At 41.8% G+C, this 20,856-nt stretch overlaps 1 pseudogene; it reads right to left on the reverse strand.

Moving 5' to 3' along the window:
• Positions 1 to 5,224: 5,224 nt before the first annotated feature.
• Positions 5,225 to 8,878, reverse strand: LOC140208526 (uncharacterized; annotated as a pseudogene).
• Between the last annotated feature and the right edge of the window lie 11,978 nt (positions 8,879 to 20,856).

Here is a 20,856-nt window from a genome sequence, read left to right on the forward strand (position 1 = left end):
CGGAAATTAAAAAGTAAAAGGAATAGATCGGATTGGCTGTACCAGGCTGCATGCACGACTGGTGCATGTGCAAGATATATCTTCAAGCCAACACTTTAGATAAAATTTTAGTATCAAAATTGAGTAAAGAGATAGGTCTATACGAAGAGCATTTAGTAGGATTCATATTCTTTTTGAGAATGAGCAAAATGGAAGCTCCGTAAAAAGACTCTGGTTGTCTTCCTTCCTGTAAGGGTAGAACATAAATGTGGTATAAGCAAGGAGGAAAAAGCCTAATAAAATTCTCCAGAGAATCCACCGGGTCCTGGGGATTTCCCAGAATGCAATTCTCAAATAGCCTGAGCAATTTCTTCCTGGGAAATAGGTTGATCCAATTGCCTACGATCATCTAATGAAAGATTAGGAATATTTAATTGATCTAAAAAATTATTCATTGCAATATTATCATTAACAGAGTCAGATCTATACAATTTAGAATAAAATTCTCTAAAAGTTCATTAATTTCAAGGTGGTCAGTTGTCACGTCCCCATTAATTTTATGTATTTCTTTAATTTGCCGCTTGGCTGAAAATGGCTTCAATTGATTAGCCAGTAGCTTACCAGTTTTATCTCCGTGAATATGAAGTTGACTTCTATCTTTTAAAAGTTGGCTTTCAATTGGATATGTTAAAAGAAGATCATATTTAGTTTTAGTTTCAATACGTCTCTTATATGTTTCAGGATCAGGTACAGAAGCATATTTATGGTCCAGTTGCTTTAACTGATTGGCTAATTCATTTCTTTCTTTGTTAGCTTTTCTAATGATGTTTGCAGTATAAGAAATAATTTGACACCGGATGTATGCTTTAAAAGTATCCCATATAATCAGGCTAGACGCCTCTTCCAACGTATTTTCTTCAAAAATAAAGAGTAATTTGATTCTCCATAATTTTTTTAAAAAATCCTCATCGGATAACAGAGTTGAATTAAATCGCCAAAATCTACTCATGGGGATAGGACCAGGAAGATTTAAAAATAGAATTACAGGAGAGTGGTCAGAGATAGCAATCTCTTTATATTCAATTGATCGAACTAATGGAATCATTTGACTATCAATAAAAATAAAGTCAATCCCGGTATAAGAATGATAGACATGAGAGAAAAAAGAATACTCCCTGTCCGTCAGATGAAGAAATCGCCAAACATCAACTATACCACATTTAGTTAGAAAAGATTGGATAAACAAAGCTGATTTATTAAGTGTGGCTGGTTTAACAAATGAGTGATCAAATACTGGATCTAACCAGCAGTTAAAATCTCCTCCCATCACAAGGGCGTAAGTACACAAATCTAGCAAATATGAAAATAGACGCTCAAAAAATCCTGGATCATCTACATTGGGGGCATAAACATGAGCAAAAACAATCAACTTACTGTCTAAACTCCCTGATACAATAACAAATCGACCATTAGGGTCCGAAACAACTTTATGCTGAATAAAGGGAACTGTAGTATCTACAAAAAATCGAAACTCCACGGGATTTTGCGTTAAACGAAGAGTAGAATTCCTTACCCTTCCACTCAGTAAAAAAAACGTAAGGTATCACAGCTGTGTATGTGTGTTTCTTGTAAAAAAAAAATAATGGGTGCTTTCATTTTTTTAATATAAGCAAACACTTTGTTCCTTTTGGTGGGGTGATTCACCCTTTCACATTCAAACTAAACAGGTGAATATTTCAAACCATTTTAAATACCAATCAACATGTAATTAAAAGATCTGGCCATAAGTTATTAAAACTAGAAAGCAAACCGTAAAGTAAGGTATTGAAACAAACAATCATATATTCAACCCAACACAGCTCCCAGAGAGAAATAGGCCCTACCCCCTCCCCTACCCAAAGCGAGAAAGCTCACCAATAGACAGTCAGTGAGCTAAGAACTAAGTACCGGCCCCAAAAAATCCTGTTGACAGAAAGAACTCCAGTCCTGCGATGTCATTATGTCCCTACCAACACACAACATAAAAAGTAAAACAACTTAGTATTTGAAAATGTGAAAGGATCAATTTAAACAAATTCAAAGAAAGCTGTATTAAAAGAAAGCCTCAAAAAGGGATAAAATAAAGTAGTATCAAAAAATATATAACAAAAGACAATATATGAACAGCCAAAACGTAACCTTATTTCAAATTCATATTAACAGAAGAAAAAAACTTGATCAAATAAGAAGTATAACAGTTTTAGAATTCATCCTTCAGAAACTCTTTTGCATCTTCAACTGAATTTATTCTTTTTCGCAATCCGTTCTTCAAAACAATACTCAGACGTGCGGGGAACTGAAGAGATGGTTTATACCCTTTATTATAAAATTCCGACATAACTTCTTTATATTTCATGCGATCAGCCAAAACTTCAGGTGAATAGTCTTCCACAAATCTAACCTTGCAATTTTGGAAATCGATCATTCCTTGTCTCCGGGTATGGTGAATTAAAAGGTCCTTCATACGAAATTCATGAAAGACTAGTCTGATCGATCTGGGTTTCGCCACCAAGGACAATGGCTTCAAAGTCAGAGAGCGAGAAGCTCGATCGAGCTTCAGCTCAGATGTGAATAAAGCAGGGAAAATCTGCTTCAGAAAGTTTGCAAAAAACTTCGTAGGGTCAGCGCATTCAATTGATTCTTCAAGACCCAGGATTCGCAAGTTATTTCTCCTATTTTTATTTTCGAGACTGATGATCCTTCTCAGCATTTTATCATTGGATAAAGATAACTCTTTGCAGAGTTTAATTGTATCTTCAGTGTCCTCTTCAAGTATCATTAGCTTCGCAGTATTCTCCTGAATTTGGTTCTCATGCTCAAATAAAGTTCGCTGAATTGTATCCAATTTGCTGTTAAGCCGTTGAAACTCTTCACAGAATTCCTACTTTTGCCGTTTAAGGAAGTCACTGATTGAATCCAAAGTGACTGCGGATTCATCTTCTGTTTCTCTTTCTTTTGCAAACGCTTTGGTTCTTTTCCCAGCCACAGTAAAGCAGTATTGAAGTTTTATAATAAGGTTTCAAAAAAAAAAGACTGGTAGGAGACAATTAAGTAAACAGGGTAGGAGCAATCGAAAAGCGGCCAACAGGGCTCTGACTGCTTCTTATATCTAACATCTGCTTCCTTCTTCCACTTGACGAGTTGCCTCGCGTGTTTCGTCAGCCACGGTTCCCTTTTCCGACCATTTTTTCCTTGCCTCAGTGGGACAAACCTATCCTGAACCCAGCACAAGTGGTCCCTAAACTTCCTCCACATTACTTCTGTGCTTTCACCTTTCAACACCTGTTTCCAATTTACTCTCGCTAGTTCCTGCCTCATCCATTCATAGTTAGCCCTTCTCCAGTTAAGCACTTTCCCATTTTGTCTGTTTTTATCCTTTTCCATAGCTATGCTGAAGCTAAGGGAGTTGTGGTCACTCTCACCAAAATGCTCCCCCACCAAGATGTCTGCCACCTGACCAGGTTCATTACCCAGAACTAGATCCAGTATGGCCTCTCCTCTCGTCGAACGGTCCACATACTGTGTCAGGAATCCTTCTTGAACACACCTGACAAATTCAGCCCCATCTATCCCCCTTGCAGTCAGGAGGTGCCAGTCAATATGAGGGAAGTTGAAATCACCCATAACTACAACCCTGTATTTCCTGCACCATTCTAAAATCTGCCTGCTTATCTGCTCCTCGATGTCCCGAGGGCTATTTGGGGGCCTATAGACCACTCCCGGCACAGTGATTGATCCCTTCCTATTTGTGACTTCCACCCACACCGACTCAGTGGACACCCCCTCTGCAGCGACCTCCCTTCCTACAGCTGTGATACTATCCCTGATCAGTAATGCTACTCCCCCCCTTTTCTACCTCCCATCCTATTCCTTTTAAAACACCTAAACCCCGGTACCTGCATCAGCCAATCCTGCCCTTCCTCCAGCCAAGTTTCAGTAACGGCCACAACATCGTAGTTCCACGTACTGATCCATTTTCTAAGTTCATCCCCTTTATTCCTAATACTCCTGGCATTGAAATAGACACACTTCAACCCCTCGAACTGGCTACATGTATGTTTTGTCCCCTGCCTGTCCTTCCTCAGCAACTCAGAACACATAGCATCATGCCCTTGTCCTTCTACCCTCATCTCTGCACTCACATTCTGATTCCCACCCCCCTGACAAACTAGTTTAAACCCTCCCCAACAGCTCCAGCAAACCTGCCCACCAGGATATTGGTTCCTTTCCAGTTCAGGTGCAGCCCGTCCTTGTTGTACAGGTCAGACCTTCCCCAGAAGAGATCCCAATGATCCAGAAATCTGAACCCCTGCCCCCTGCACCAACTCTTCAGCCACGCATTCAACTGCCATGACTTCCTGTTCCTACCCTCTCTGTCTCGTGGCACAGGCAGCAATCCTGAGATTACCACCCTTGAGGTCCTGCTTTTTAACTTTTTTCCTAACTCCCAATATTCTTACGCTCCAAAGAATAAAGACCTAATTTGTTCAACCTTTTGCTGTAACTTAGGAGATGAAATCCAGGCAACATTTTAGTAAATCTCCTCTGTACTCTCTCAATTTTATTGACATCTTTCCTATAATTCAGTGATCAGAACTGTATACAATACTCCAAATTTGGCCTTACCAATGCCTTGTACGATTTCAACATTACATCCCAACTCCTATACTCAATGCTCTGATTTATAAAGGCCAGCATACCAAAAGCTTTCTTCACCACCCTATCCAAACGAGACTCCACCTTCAGGGAACTATGCACCATTACTCCTAGATCCCTCTGTTCTACTGCATTCTTCAATGCCCTACCATTTACCATGTATGCCCTATTTTGATCACTCCTACCAAAATGCAGCACCTCACATTTATCAGCATTAAACTCCTTCTGCCATCTTTCAGCCCACTCTTCTAAGTGGTCTAAATCCTGTCTGCAAGCTTTGAAAATATTCTTCATTATCCACAACTCCACCTATCTCAGTATCATCTAATACTTACTCATCCAATTTACCACCCCATCATCCAGATCATTAATATATATGACAAACAACATTGGACCTAGTACAGATCCCTGAGGTTTAGTCATCAGAGACAATTGTGCTGTCCCTCACTTCCCACATCCTACAATCAGAGCACTGGACTGTCCTATCTACTGCCTCCATTACCAACTCCTAAGTTAATCAAAATAATTAAAGAAACATACCCAGCCTTACCTTACTGGGAGCAAGCTCGTCCTCTGCCTCTTCTCGCCGAAACCTCTCGAGCCAAAGCCTCAAAGCTCCACTCCTTCACTGGCCCACTCACTCACTGGCCGCTCCGCTTCAGCTACCCCTCTTTTTACTTGTTTGTTGAGCTTCTCAATTTACAATTGCCCAATCAAATTGCTTGGTCCCCTGACCTTGATTGCCCAATCAGCTGCATTCTGAGCTGTTCAAATCTTGATTGACATGATTGCACAATCCAACTGCCAGAACCTCTCGAGCCAAAGCCTCAAAGCTCCACTCCTTCACTGGCCGCTCTCCACTCCAGTCCATATAAAACTCCAGTCCCAATAAAGGTGAATATGCAGCAGAAGAAACTCCTCCCATGCTCAGTGACCAGGGTGCAGACTGGGTGTGGTGAGCAGCAGCAATAATTGCAGAGTTCAGCACCAACAGTCACTCTCAAAATTGCATTCAGCAACGGTGATGGACAAATATCCAGCAAGCAGCTTATTGAAACATTCCAGTACTATGTCACAAGTGTAACATGCTGTGAGGTTTCACTGCTAATGGAATGGCCTCTCTGCAATGCATCACTGCTGAGGTAACGGTTTCTCTGTAGCAGCAATGTTTAGGTTACGACTAGAGACAACAGGGTTTTGGAACGCAGGGCTATCCAATGAGAGAAATGTTGTTCTTTCTTGGGAGTCTGGAAGAGAGATTTTTGCAGTCTTTTGCCGGGGAGCGATGAGAAGACATGAATGGAGAGATTGGGCCTTTCTTCTTCATTATTTTTTTTACTCGTTCTGTAGTCAAAGTAAGAAACTATAAAGCCCAAACGTTTAATCACAGATTATGTACCGTTTGTTTTCTCAGGGTACTGATTTGTAACAGGGAACACATCAAGCAGCATCCACCCAAACAAGGTTTCTTAAGACTGGCCGGGCTGGGGGGGGGGGCTATCACCCCCTATATTAAGCTGCCAGTCAAAGTGAGAGTTACATCAGGTTAGAATACTGAGTGAATCGCTTCCCACATTCACAGCTGTCGAACGGCCTCTCCCCACTGTCAACCCAATGATGCACATTCGGTGCAGAGTGCTCAGAGAATCTCCTCCCAAAGTCTGAGCAGCTGATCGGCCTCTACTCGGTGTGAACTCGCTGGTGTTTCTGTAGATTCGATGACCGAGTGAATCCCTTCCCACACACTGAGCAGCTGAATGGCCTCTCCCCTGTGTGAACACGCTGGTGTCTCTGTAGATGAGATGACCGAGTGAATCCCTTCCCACAGTCTCGGCAGGTGAACGGCCTCTCTCCAGTGTGAACTCGCTGGTGCGTCAGTAGTTGAGATGACGAAGTGAATCCTTTTCCACAGTCTGAGCAGGTGAACGGCCTCTCTCCAGTGTGAACGTGCTGATGTACCTTCAGTTGATATGACTTAGTGAATCCCTTCCCACAGACTGAGCAGGTGAACGGCCTCTCCCCAGTATGAACTGACTGGTGTGCCTGTAGTTCAGTTGACCAAGTGAATCCCTTCCCACAGACTGAGCAGGTGAACGGCCACTCCCCAGTATGAACTGACCGGTGTGCCTGTAGTTCGGATGCCTGAGTAAATCCTTTCCCACAATCTGAGCAGGTGAACGGCCGCTCCCCACTGTGAACTCGCTCGTGTCTCTGTAGGGTGCATGACTGAGTGAATCCCTTCCCACAGACAGAGCAGGTGTACGGCCGCTCCCCACTGTGAACTCGCTGGTGTGCCATTAGGGCGGATGACTGAGTGAATCCCTTCCCACAGTCTGAGCAGGTGAACGGCCTCTCCCCAGTGTGAACTCGCTGATGTACCTTCAGTTGGGATGAGGAAGTAAATCCCTTCCCACAGTGCAAGCAGGTGAACGGCCTCTCCCCAGTGTGAACTCGCCTATGTGCCTTCAGTTGGGATGAGCAAGTGAATCCCTTCCCACAGTCTGAGCAGGTGAACGGCCGTTCCCCAGTGTGAACTCGCTGGTGTACCTTCAGTTCAGATGACTGACTGAATCCCTTCCCGCAGTTTGAGCAGATGAACGGCCGTTCCCCAGTGTGAACTCGCTGGTGTACCTTCAGTTCAGATGACTGAGTGAATCCCTTCCCGCAGTTTGAGCAGGTGAACGGCCTCTCCCCAGTGTGAACTCGCTGATGTACCATCAGTTGGGATGAGCAAGTGAATCCCTTCCCACACACTGAGCAGGTGAATGGCCTCTCCCCGGTGTGAACTCGCTGATGTACCTTCAGTTTGGATGAGCAAATGAATTCTTTCCCACAGTCTGAGCAGGTGAACGGCCTCTCCCCAGTGTGAACTCGCTGATGTACCTTCAGTTGAGATGACGAAGTGAATCCCTTCCCACAGTCTGAGCAGGTGAATGGCCGCTCTCCAGTGTGAACTCACTGATGTACCTTCAGTTCAGATGACTGAGTGAATCCTTTCCCACAGTTTGAGCAGGTGAACGGTCTCTCTCCAGTGTGAACAGACGAGTGTACTTGCAGGTGGGATGATCGAGTGAATCCCTTCCCACACACTGAGCAAGTGAATGGCCTCTCCCCAGTGTGAACTCGCTGATGTACCTTCAGTTGGGATGAGCAAGTGAATCCCTTCCCACAGTCTGAGCAGGTGAATGGCCTCTCTCCAGTATGAACTAGCTGATGCACCTTCAGTTGGTATGAGCAAGTGAATCCCTTCCCGCAGTCTGAGCAGATAAACGGCCTCTCCCCGGTGTGAACTCGCTGATGTACCTTCAGGTGGGATGAGCAAGTGAATCTATTCCCACACACTGAGCAGGTGAACGGCCTCTCCCCAGTGTGAACAGACCAGTGTGCTTGTAGGTGGGATGGCCGAGTGAATCGCTTCCCACACACTGTGCAGGTGAATGGCCTCTCCCCAGTGTGAATTCGCTGGTGTCTCTGTAGATGAGATGACCGAGTGAATCTCTTCCCACAGTCTGGGCAGGTGAACGGCCTCTCCCCAGTGTGAACTCGCTGATGTACCTTCAATTGGGATGACAAAGTGAATCCCTTCCCACAGTCGGAGCAGGTGAACGGCCTCTCCCCAGTGTGAACTCGCTGATGTACCTTCAGTTGGGATGACAAAGTGAATCCCTTCCCACAGTCGGAGCAGGTGAATGGCCTCTCTCCAGTGTGTACTGACTGGTGCCTCAGTAGGTGAGATGATTTAGTAAATCCCTTCCCACAGTCCGAGCAGGTGTACAACCTCTCCCTAGTGTGAACTTGCTGGTGAGCCATTAGGTCAGATGACCGAGTGTATTCTTCCCCACAAATTCAGCAGCTGACCAGCCTCTGCCCAGGGTGAACCGACTGGTGTGTCCACAGGTGGGAAGACCAACTGAATGCCTTCTCACACACAGGACAAATGAATGGCCTTGTCCTGTGTGAACCTGCTGATATATCTTCAGTTGAAATGACGGACTGAATCCATTCCCACTGTCGGAGCAGGTGAACGTGTAGGTCCTTGTGTAAAATGACGGGCGTGCCAGTCTGTCAGATGATCGAGTGAATCCCTCGTCACAGTCCGAGCACAAAGGATGATCAAGTGAATCCCTTGCTCCACTTCTTAAATATCCGGCTAGAGACAGCAAAACTGGCTTGCTGTGTTCGAGATTCCCACAGACAAATTCCTTGTCATTTTTAACCTGTAAAAATATTTACAAAATCCATCAATGGGTGTAAGACAGTATTTCAGATGAGATCACTTGAGTTGTCAAGGTGTGATCTGGCATCACACTATTACAGTGAGGTTCAATCCAAGTTCGAGAGAGAAATCATCTTCTAACTGGGCACAGTGCTGGTATCTAGAATGACCAACATATTCTCTGATGCTGTTCCTGTCTCGATAACAATGGGAATTTCTGCCATCTCCAATCTGTGACCTGGCTCAGTTTGACTCTGTCTATTCGTATTATTCCCTGTTCCCACTGAGCTGCGTGGGTGACTGGTAGGAACTGAAACACTCTCACACAAATAGCTGGCAGTGCATTCCACGCACCCAGCACTCTCTGTGTAAAAAACTTACCCCTGTCATCCCCTCGGTATCTATTTCAAAGCACCTTAAAACTATACCCCCTCGTGTTTGCCATTTCAGCCCTGGGAAAAAACCTCTGGCGATCCACACGATCAATGCCCCTCATCATTTTATACACCTAAAAAAGGCTCTAAACATAAACAAGGAAATTATACATTGCCTTGAGGATTTGTTAAAAGTGTACAAAATTATGACGGTATAGATAGGGTAATTGCAAGCAGCTTTTTCCACTGAGGTTGGGTGGGATGATGACCAGAGGTCATGGGTAAGTGGGGAAGGTGAAAATTTAATGGGAACATTTGGAAAATCTCTTTATTGAAATGGTTGTGAGAGTGTGGAATGAGATGCCAGCACAAGTGGTGAATGTGAGCTCGGTTTCACCATTTAAAAGAAGTTCGGATGGGAGCCTGGATGGTAGGGGTATGGAGGGTGTTACATACCTCAAGGAGATGTGATTTTTTTTGTGAGAACGATGTAATGCTCTTTTGGAGGTCACCTGATGTAATTTTCCCGCCGATGTGAGGTCACGTGAGGACATTTTCACCATGGGTATATAAGGGAAGACCTCAGATGACGCAGTTAGTTTTTAGTTTTTAGTTTTCCAGCTAGAACGTGCGTCTGTGTCTCCGTTTCTATTGCGTATTTGTTTTTATGACGCAGTTTCATTTTTAAAACGGCATGTTACGTTCTGTTTGAAGATACAATAGTGCTGGACTGCAAATTTTTGCTAGATGTGTTGATGTACCTTTTTCCAGCAGTATTGGAGAGTGAAGACTTTTTCAAAGTACAGGACCCGAAGGATTAAGAGAAATCAGGAATGTTTGGCAGCTTAATAAATGATCGACCTTATTGAGTCTTTGTTGAAGGAGTAGCGACCTGCATCGAAGATAACTCATACCAAAAGAGCAAGGTAGTTCATGCAAGGTGCTCTCTAGAATTGACGGTCAGTTGTTTTAAGCCGTTTATTTCCTGCATCATGAATCCTTTGGTCAGAACAAACAGGAAAGTCGTGTCAATGAAGAAATCCTTCTCCAGAGAAGTCTCTCCCAATTGAATGTATAAATCTGTTGGACTTTCGAATTTACCATTTTAAGAACCGTATTTGACTTTACTGCTTTATGAACTGTTTTCACATTTAACGCTTTAAGAACCAGTGCTGAGTGACGATTTGTTGAACGGCCGCATAACTTCCGGTTAAGGTTTTTGTTTGTTTTTATATTGTTTATCCGTCTTCAATAAATGTTTGGTTGTTTTTCTATAACCTGTCTCAATTGATATTCATTGTTGCTGGTTACATAACATAATTTGTGGGGGCTCAGCCAGGAGATGTTCCGATTTTGAGGTTAAGTGCTGATAATTGCCATTCTGATTTGGAAAAGGAAAATACCCGATTTTTTTGAGTTGGATTGGTGTGTGAGTGGTATTCGGCAACAATGAATATTAACGAGTTTATGGACATGCCTGACTCGGTGTCTTAGTGAATGCAAAAAAACCTGAGGTATTGGAGATTGCGAGGAGGTTGGATATTAAAGGAATTACAAAGAATACCACAAAGGCTTTAATACAAAGAAAAATCGCTGAGCATTATATTAGTTTGAAAACGTTTGATGATGAGGTGTTAGATAGGTTTCCAATGACTAATCTGGAAATGCAGTTGCACCTTGAACAGTTGACGTTTGAAAGATTTAAAGTGGAAATGGCCAAAAGAGAGGCTAATTAAAAAAAGGGCATTTGAAGAAAGGGAAGCTGAAAACCGGAGGAAATTTGAGTTTGAGATGGAGAAATTAAGGATGGGAAATCAGTCTTCTGGTTCTAAGAAACAGTTTATTGCTAGTCGTGAGGTTATTTTGGCTCCTCCATTTAATGAAGCTGAAGTGGACAAATATTTCCAGCATTTCGAAACCGATGCACTGAGTTTAAAGTGGCCGAAAGAGCACTGGCCGCGTGATGTTACAAAGTGTAATTAAAGGCAAGGCACAACAAGCTTATACAGCTTTAAATGCTGAGCAAGCACTGGATTATGATACTGTTAAACAGCATATATTAAAGGCATATGAGTTGGTTCCGGAAACGTATAGAGAAAGATACAGAAATTTGAAGAAATCTGTGGAAAAAACTTATGTAGAATTTGCCTATGAGAAATCTATGTGTTTTGAGAGATGGGTTTCCTCTAAAAATGTGAATGGGGAGTTTAATACATTAAAAGAGTTGATTTTACTGGAGGAATTTAAAAGAAGCATTCCTGTTGAAGTGAGAACATACTTAAATGAAAGGGACACTGCTACATTGCAGGAGATTGCTAAATTAGCTGATGAATATGCTTTAATTCATAAGAATAAATTTTCTGCAGGTAAAATTTTTAAAAGGAAAAATAGCACAGAGAGTCAATGTAAACCAGAAATTAAACCTGAAGTGAGTGAGAAAAGTAAGGATGAAGGGAGACATGTGAAGGAAAGACATTTTTGGTATTATTTGTAATTATTGTAAGAAACCTGGACATGTAATAGCTAATTGCTTTTGATTGAAAAAGAAAGAGAAAGAAGCCGACCCAGATGCTTGTGTGCAGCATATTGAAACACCTTTAAATTCACAGGGTTTAGAAAATATTAATGAAGATGTGTCAGAGTCTGACCAAGTTAAGAGGGGATATGAAACTTTTATAACAGAAGGATTTGTATCCTTGAAAGAAGGATCTAATTCAGTACCAATAAGAATACTTAGAGATACTGGAGCTTCTCAATCACTAATATTAGACAGTGTGCTAAAATCTGAAGTCTGAAGTCTGACTAAAGTCTGACATTGTGAGGTAAATTATATAAGAGGAGTTGGGAGTGCCCTCATGCCAGGACATTTGCATAGAGTAAATTTAAGGTCAGGATTAGTTACAGGGATTGTTAAAGTAGGGCTACAATCCAGTTTACCTGTGAATGATGTTTCTCTTTTGTTATGGAATGATTTAGCAGGTGGACAAGTTTTTCCTGAAGTGCATTTGAAAATAAATTCAAATTCTGAGGAACCACAGAGGGAATCTAACACAGATTCTTCCTGTGTTGTAACAAGAGCTATGGCTAAAAAGACTGATGTACAGGATGAGGTTGTTACCCATGACAGTTCAACTCAAGATTCGAATTTTGAGGATGTATCAGAAACTTTCTTACCTACGTTATTTGATCAGGATTTTGGTGGTAAGTCTGACCAGGAAGATTTGTCTTTATCTCGGAAGGAGATGATAGCAGAAGAACAAGCTCTTTCAGATAGTGAAATTGAAAAAGTACCAGTGGGATATTATTTTGAAAAGGGACTATTAATGAGAAAGTGGAGAGCACCTACAATTCCTGCTAGTGAGGAATGGGAGGTTAATCATCGGGTAGTAGTTCCTAAAGTTTATCGAAATGAGATTTTAACTATGGCTCATAGTATTCCTTTGGGTGGTCATCTAGGTGTAAAGAAAACTATGAACAAAGTTTCTAAACATTTTTATTGGCCTAGTTTAAGACAAGGTGTAGCGACATTTTGCAGAACGTCCCATACATGTCAAATTGTGGGTAAACCTAATCAAGTTACTCCAGTGGCCCTACTGCAACCAATTCCAGTATTTGGTGAGCCGTTCTCAAAAATCATTGTAGACTGTGTAGGTCCTTTGCCAAAAACTAAACCTGGACATCAATATTTGTTAACTATTATGTGCACAGCGTCTAGGTTTCCAGAGGCAGTACCTCTTAGGAATATAACAGCCAAAACTGTGACAAAGGCTCTTATAAAATTTTTTACTTATTTTGGATTGCCTAAGGAAATACAACCGGATCAAGGTAGTCATTTTATATCTGGATTGTTTCAGCAAATTGTTTATAAACTGGGAGTAAAACAGATTATCTCATCAGCCTATCATCCAAAATCACAAGGAGCCTTGGAGAGATTTCATTCTACATTAAAAACTATGATTAGGATATATTGTGTGGAAAATGAAAAGGACTGGAATGAAGGTATACATTTACTACTTTTTGCAGTATGAGAGGCAGTACAGGAATCATTAGGTTTTAGTCCTTTTGAACTTGTGGTTGGGCATAGAGTTTGAGGACCTTTGGCCTTGTTGAAAGAACAGTGGATTAATAAAGAGGTACACACTAGTTTGCTAGATTATGTTTTTTTTTAATTTAAAGAAAGATTATATAAAGCTTGTAGCTTGGCAAAGGAAATTTTAAATTAGCTCAAGAGAAGGTGAAGACTTGGTATGATAAGGAATCTAGGACGAGGTCATTTAAGCCCGGAGATAAGGTGTTGGTTCTTTTCCCAGTGCAAACAAACCCATTACAAGCTAAATGTCATGGTCCTTATGACAATAAATCTAAGGTAAATGATGTAGATTACGTGATAAAAACCCCAGATCGGAGAAAGATAACACAGCTGTGTCATATAAATATGATAAAACCATATTAAGAGAGAGACTGCTGCTATGACTATTGTGATCAATAATGAGTCTGATCTTGATAAAAACTTAATGGATGATTCATCTGAAACTCATTTTAAACTCAACATTATTTCAGCCACGTTACCAAATTCAAAAATTCTAGAAAATATTGATGGAAAATTAGCTTATTTACAGCCAGAGCAGAGACAGCAGATGAAACACAGAGATTTATTTCTAGATGTTCCTAGAACAGCCACTGTAGCTACAGTTGATGTAGATGTTGAGATGCAAAACCCATAAAACAACATCCGTATCGAATGAACAGGGAAAAATGTGAACTTGCCAAATAAGAAATTAAGTATATGTTAGAGAATGATATTATTAGACACTCTAATTTGAATTGGAGTTCACTGTGCATTATGGTGCCTAAGCCAGACAATAGTATTAGGTTTTGTACAGATTACAGGAAGGTGAATGCTGTGACAAAAACTGATGCATATCCAATCCCTAGGGTAGATGATTGTGTGGATAAAGTTGGACAAGCCAAATTCCTTACAAAGATTGATTTGTTAAGAGCTTATTGGTGTGTTCCATTGACAGATAGAGGTAGAGAGATTTCAGCATTGGTAACCCCATCTGGGTTATATGAATATAATGTTCTTCCATTTGGGATGAAGAATGCACTAGGTACATTTCAGAGGATGATTAATAGCATGATTCAGGGATTAAAAGATACAGATGCCTATATTGATGATTTAGTTACAGGAAATAATACGTGGAAAGCACATATTACTGTGGTGGGGAAATTATTTGAGAGACCTTCAAAAGCTAACTTAACTATTAACTTAGCTAACAGTGAATTTGGTCAGGCCACTGTGACCGTTAGGGAAAAGGGTTAAGGAAATTAAACTTCAATTTAGTATCACAGTTTAATGTTACAGGAGTACAATATTCTGATCACTCATATTAAGGGTAAAGATATTGTGATCACTGATCGTTTATCTAGATGTTAAATGTACAATGAAAAATTGTTTTAATGGAGTGGTATTTTAAAATTTGTAACACTCCTACTGTATATTAGTTTGTAAAGTGCTGAAAGATAAGACTGTATATATTGTGTATGTTGTAAGTTTTATACCTTTGTATAAATTGTTAATTGTTAAAATTTTGTTCTTTGAGAGACCAATATGATTTTTTTTTGGAGGGAGGTGTTACATACCTCAAGGAGATCTGTGATTCTTTTTTTGTGAGAATGATGTAATGGTCTTCTGGAGGTCACCTGATGTAATTTTCCCGCTGATGTGAGGTCACATGGGGACACGTGCACCACGGGTATATAAGGGAAGACCTCAGTTGACGCAGTTAGATTTTAGTTTTTAGTTTTCCAGCTAGAACGTGCGTCTGTGTCTCCGTCTCTGTTGCATATTTGTTTTTATGACACAGTTTCATTTTTAAAAAGGAGTGTTACTTTCTGTTGCAAGGTACAACAGAGCTGGATTGGCAATTTTTGCTAGATGCACTGATGTACCTTTTTCCAGCAGTACTGGAGAGTGAAGACTTCATCGAAATACAGGATACGAAGGATTAAGAGAAGTCGGGAATGTTCAGCAGTTTAATAAAGGATCGACCTTACTGAGTCTTCGTTGAAGGAGTAGCGACCTGCATCGAAGATAACTCATACCAAAAGAGCAAGGTAGTTCATGCAAGGTGCTCTCTAGAATTGACGGTCAGTTGTTTTAAGCTGTTTATTTCCTGCATCGTGAATCCTTTGGTCAGAACAAACTGGAAAGTCGTGTCAATGAAGAAATCCTTCTCCAGAGAAGTCTCTCCCAATTGAATGTATAAATCTGTCGGACTTTAGAATTTACCATTTTAAGAACCGTATTTGACTTTACCGCTTTAAGAACTATTTTCGCATTTAACGCTTTAAGAACCAGTGCTGAGTGATGATTTCTTGAACGGCTGCATAGCGGTTAACTTTCAGTTAAGGTTTTTGTTTGTTTTTATATTGTTTATCTCTGTTTAATAAATGTTTGGTTGTTTTTATATAACCTGTCTCGATTGATATTCATTGTTGCCAGTTACGTAACAAGGGCAATGGTCCCGGTGCAGGTAGTTGCATTAGACAGCTTAAATGCTATTTCAGCATTGACCAGATGGGCCAAATAGCCTGTTTGTGTACTGAACCTCTCCATGTTTCTATGACAGAGAAGATGGCCAAACTTGTTTGGAAGGAAAAGGTAGGAGTGACAACGGAGCAGCAATGGGAGGAGTTCGGGAGCTGAGTGATCGATACATCCCAAAGAAGTGGAAGCATTGGAAAGGCAGAAGGACACAACCGTGGCTGAAATGAGAAGCCACAGCCAACATAAAAGCCAAAGAAAGGGCAAAAACAGAACAAAAACTATTGGGAAGCTTTTAGAAACCAACAGAAGACGACAAAAAAAAATGTCAAATGAGCTCAGGGCGTGGAATTATGATACTGTAGTCCTGAGCCTTGGTTGTACCACAACAGAGGAACAAAATATCCCGGGCCTCAATATCGCTTGAAAACCAAGTTTCCCTGCACCAGTTACCCTTCAACTTTTATTTTGGCAGGCACATACAAACTCTACACCTTCAAACTTCACTTCTGAAGGCCTCTCACTTACCAAGTACTCCTTTGCCAGAAAACAGCCTGTCCCAAACCACACTTGTCAGATCCTTTCTGAGACCTTCAGAATTGACCCTTCTCCAATTTAGAATCTCAACCCGTGGTCCAGACCGCTTTTTTTCCATTTTTACTTTGAATCTCATGGCATTATGATCACTAATTTATGTCACCAGCCCTGGATCATTTACTAACAGATTATTGGACACTCCTACATCAGGAATTCTGCATACTGAATAAGAGCACATTTGACAAACTCTACCCCATCTAGTCCTTTTACAGTATGGGAGTCCCAGTCAATATATGGAAAATTAAAATCACTTACTGAATCAACCTTTGTTTCTTGGCATTGTCCTTGATCTCTGTAGAAATTTGTTCCTCTAAATCCTTCAGACTATTGGGTGCAACCAAGTCCCAATAATGACTACAATATCATAATTTTCTGTCCTGAGCTCATCTGGATTTCCTACGATGCCTCTTGCATTGTGATATACACAGCTCAGCATATTCATCGCTCCATGCTCAACCATTTGATTGCTGACTCTACCGGAGGTCTGAACAACATCTGACTGGTGTCAAGAAAACAAACTCTCCCTCATTGTCACAAAAACAAAGGAGCAGATTGTGGACAACAGGAGGAATGGAGACAGGCTAAGCCCTATTGACATCAGTGGATCTGGGGTTGAGAGGGTGAACAGCTTTTAAGTTCCTCGGCATAAACATCACCAAGGATCTCACATGGTCTCTACATACCGGCTGTGTTATGAAAAGAGCACACCAGCACTTCCTTCACCTCAGATGGTTGAAGAAGTTTGGGATGGGGCCCCAAATCCTAAGAACTTTCTACTGGAACACAATTGAGAGCATCCTGACTGGCTGCATCACTGCCTGGTATGGGAACTGTACTTCCCTTAATCGCAGGACCCTGCAGAGTGTGGTGTGGACAGCCCAGCTCATCTGTAGATGTGAACTTCCCACTATTCAGGACATTTACAGAGACAGGTGTGTAAAAAGGGCCCAAAGGATATTGGAGACCCAATTCACCACAACCACAAACTGTCCCTGCTGCTACCATCCAGGAAATGGTAACACAGCAAAAGGACCAACAGGCTCCGGGACATCATCTTCCACCAGACCATCAGACTGATTAATTCATGCTGATACAATTGCATTTCCACATTACATTGCCTGTTCTATGTACAAACTATTTATTATAAATTACTATAAATTACACATTGCACATTTAGAGGGAGACGTAATGTAAAGATTACTCCTCCTCATGCATATTAAGGGTGTACTGTATGTAATGAAGTCAATTCAATTCACCCTCTCCACTACTTGTTCTGTCATTCTGGCTCCCATTCCCCCTTCAAATTATTTTAACCACAACACCCCTCTCCCCACACTAGCACTACCAAGCCTTACCACTGGGATATTAGTCCCCTCTTGTTCTTTTGCCCTAACTAGAAACATGGAAAATAAGTGCAGGAGTAGGCCATTTGGCCCTTCGAGCCTGCACCGCCATTCAGTATGATCATGGCTGATCATCCAACTCAGAACCCCGCCCCAGGCTTCCCTCCATACCCCCTGATCCCTTTAGCCACAAGGGCCATATCTAACTCCCTCTTAAATATAGCCAATGAACTGGCCTCAACTGTTTCCTGTGGCAGAGAATTCCACAGATTCACCACTCTCTGTGTGAAGAAGTTTTCTCTCATCTCAGTCCTAAAAGGCTTCCCTTTTATCCTCAAACTGTGACCCCTCGTTCTGGACTTCCCCAACATCGGGAACGATCTTCCAGCATCTAGCCTGTCCAATCCCTTCAGGATGTTATACCTTTCAATAAGATGCCCCCTCAATCTTCTAAATTCCAACGAGTATAAGCCTAGTTGATCTAGTCTTTCATCATATGAAAGTCCTGCCATCCCAGGAATCAATCTGGTGAACCTTCTTTGTACTCCCTCTATGGCAAGGATGTCTTTCCTCAGATTAGGGGACCAAAACTGCACACAATACTCCAGGTGTGGTCTCACCAAGGCCTTGTACAACTGCAGTAGTACCTCCCCGCTCCTGTACTCGAATTCTCTTGCTATGAATGCCAGCATACCATTCGCCTTTTTCACCGCCTGCTGTACCTGCATGCCCACTTTCAATGACTGGTGTATAATGACACCCAGGTCTCGTTGCACCTCCCCTTTTCCTAATCGGCCACCATTCAGATAATAATCTGTTTTCCTGTTTTTGCCACCAAAGTGGATAACCTCACATTTATCCACATTAAATTACACCTGCCATGAATTTGCCCACTCACCTAACCTATCCAAGTCACCCTGCATCCTCTTAGCATCCTCCTCACAGCTAACACTGTCGCCCAGCTTTGTGTCATCCACAAACTTGGAGATGCTGCATTTAATTCCCTCGTCTAAGTCATTCATATATATTGTAAACAACTGGGGTCCCAGCACTGAGCCTTGTGGTTCCCCACTAGTCACTGCCTGCCATTCTGAAAAGGTCCCGTTTATTCCCACTCTTTTTAAGTAACTAAACCCCTATCACCCCCTTGACTTTCCTCTGCCAGGTAATGCCCCCCAACAGTTTCTAAAGTGGTCCACCTGCTGTTGTGTGGGATGGCCACAAGAGTACTCTGCGATGTCTAGTTAAACTCATTCTCCTTCCTCACTCTGACCCAGTTTCCTGTGTCCTGCACCTTGGGTGTAACTCACCTCTCTTCATTTCATATCCATCACCCCCTCCAACTGCTGGATGATCCAGAATTCATCCATTTCAAGCTGCAACTCCTTAAAGTGCAGGGTTACAAGCTGCAGCTGGATGCACATCTCGTAGGTGAGGGCATCAGGGACACTGGAGGTCTCCCCACCTTCCCACCAATGTACCCTCTAATTTGTAATGACCTGTATACACATAAATCTTGTACTGTCCATTTTTTTACCCAGTGACAACATGTGCACAGTGAATTTTATATAGAGAGATATTCATTTTAACAGCTAGCAAATCACTCTCGATAAGAACTTTGATGTGCTCTGGGTTTGATCGAGTTCATCTGCACTCTCACACAACCTCTGTAGCAGGCCTGTAACGGGTAATGAAGGATTTTCTCACCAGAGCTTTTGCACATCATCAATATGTCATTTGCTTGCTAAATTATGCTTCAAAAAGTCAAGATTTCCAAATATCATTCCACTTCTTCCCACTTGTAAATTCTCCAGCAACTTTTGCATCACCACAATACACACAGGTGACACCAGTTTCTGTATTGTACATAAATATTTCCCCTGAACCCTCCCCCAGGTGACTGACGGTGGTGAACTCAGTGATGGCAATGCCAATGAATATGAAGGGAAGGGCAGTAGTCTGTCTCATTGGAGTCTGGCACATTTGTGATGTGAAAGCTACTTGTTGCCCAAGCCAAAGGTCTTTGATATCATTATGTACCCAGAGAGAGTGGGTCAAAACATGTCCCTGTCATTTGGAACCTGATCCTTTTTTGGTATTTCACGAGACTCTGACAAGCATTTGATCCCGGCTAAATGACGAACATTGTCTTTTGTCTCTCTTTTAGCTAGACGTGCAGTACTCCTTAAGTGGAGAGATGAAGTTCCCCGTACCCATGTTCAATGGCTCAGGGATATTATGTCTTCTTTAGATCTTGAAAAGATATTAATAGCAAAAGGATAGTGAGGGATAAAATTGATCCCTTAGAGAATCAGAGTGGATGGGTATGTGTGGAGCCAAAAGAGATGGGGGAGATTTTGAACAATTTCTTTTCTTCGGTGTTCACCAGGGAGAAAGTTATTGAATTGTGTAAGGTAAAGGAAACAAGAAAGGTAGTTATGGAAAGTATAATGATTAAAGAAGAGGAAGTACTGACGCTTTTAAGGAATATAAAAGTGGGTAAGTCTCTGGGTCCGGACAGGATATTTCCTAGGACCTTGAGGGAAGTTAGTGTGGAAATAACAGAGGCTCTGACAGAAATATTTCAAATGTCATTGGAAACGGGGATGGTGCCGGAGGATTGGCGTATTGCTCATGTTGTTCCATTGTTTAAAAAGGGTTCTAAGAGTAAACCTAGCAATTATTGACCTGTGAGTTTGACGTCAGTGGTGGGGAAATTGATGGAAAGTATTCTCAGAGATGGTATATATAATTATCTGGATAGACAGGGTCTGATTAGGAACAGGTAACATGGATTTGTGCATGGAAGGTCATGTTTGACAAATCTTATTGAACTTTTTGATGAGGTTACTAGGAAAGTTGATGAGAGTAAAGCGGTGGATGTTGTCTATATGGACTTCAGTAAGGCCTTTGACAACGTTGCACACGGAAGGTTAGTTAAGAAGATTCAATCGTTAGGCATTAATATCAAAGTAGTAAAATGGATTCAGCAGTGACTTGATGGGAGATGCCAGCAAGTTGTGGTGGATAACTGTGTCTCAGATAGGAGGATGGTGACTAGTGATGTGCCTCAGGGATCTGTACTGGGTCCAATGTTGTTTGTCA

This window comes from Mobula birostris, chromosome 13 (assembly GCF_030028105.1).
Source record: "Mobula birostris isolate sMobBir1 chromosome 13, sMobBir1.hap1, whole genome shotgun sequence".
Taxonomy (NCBI): Eukaryota; Metazoa; Chordata; class Chondrichthyes; order Myliobatiformes; family Myliobatidae; genus Mobula; species Mobula birostris.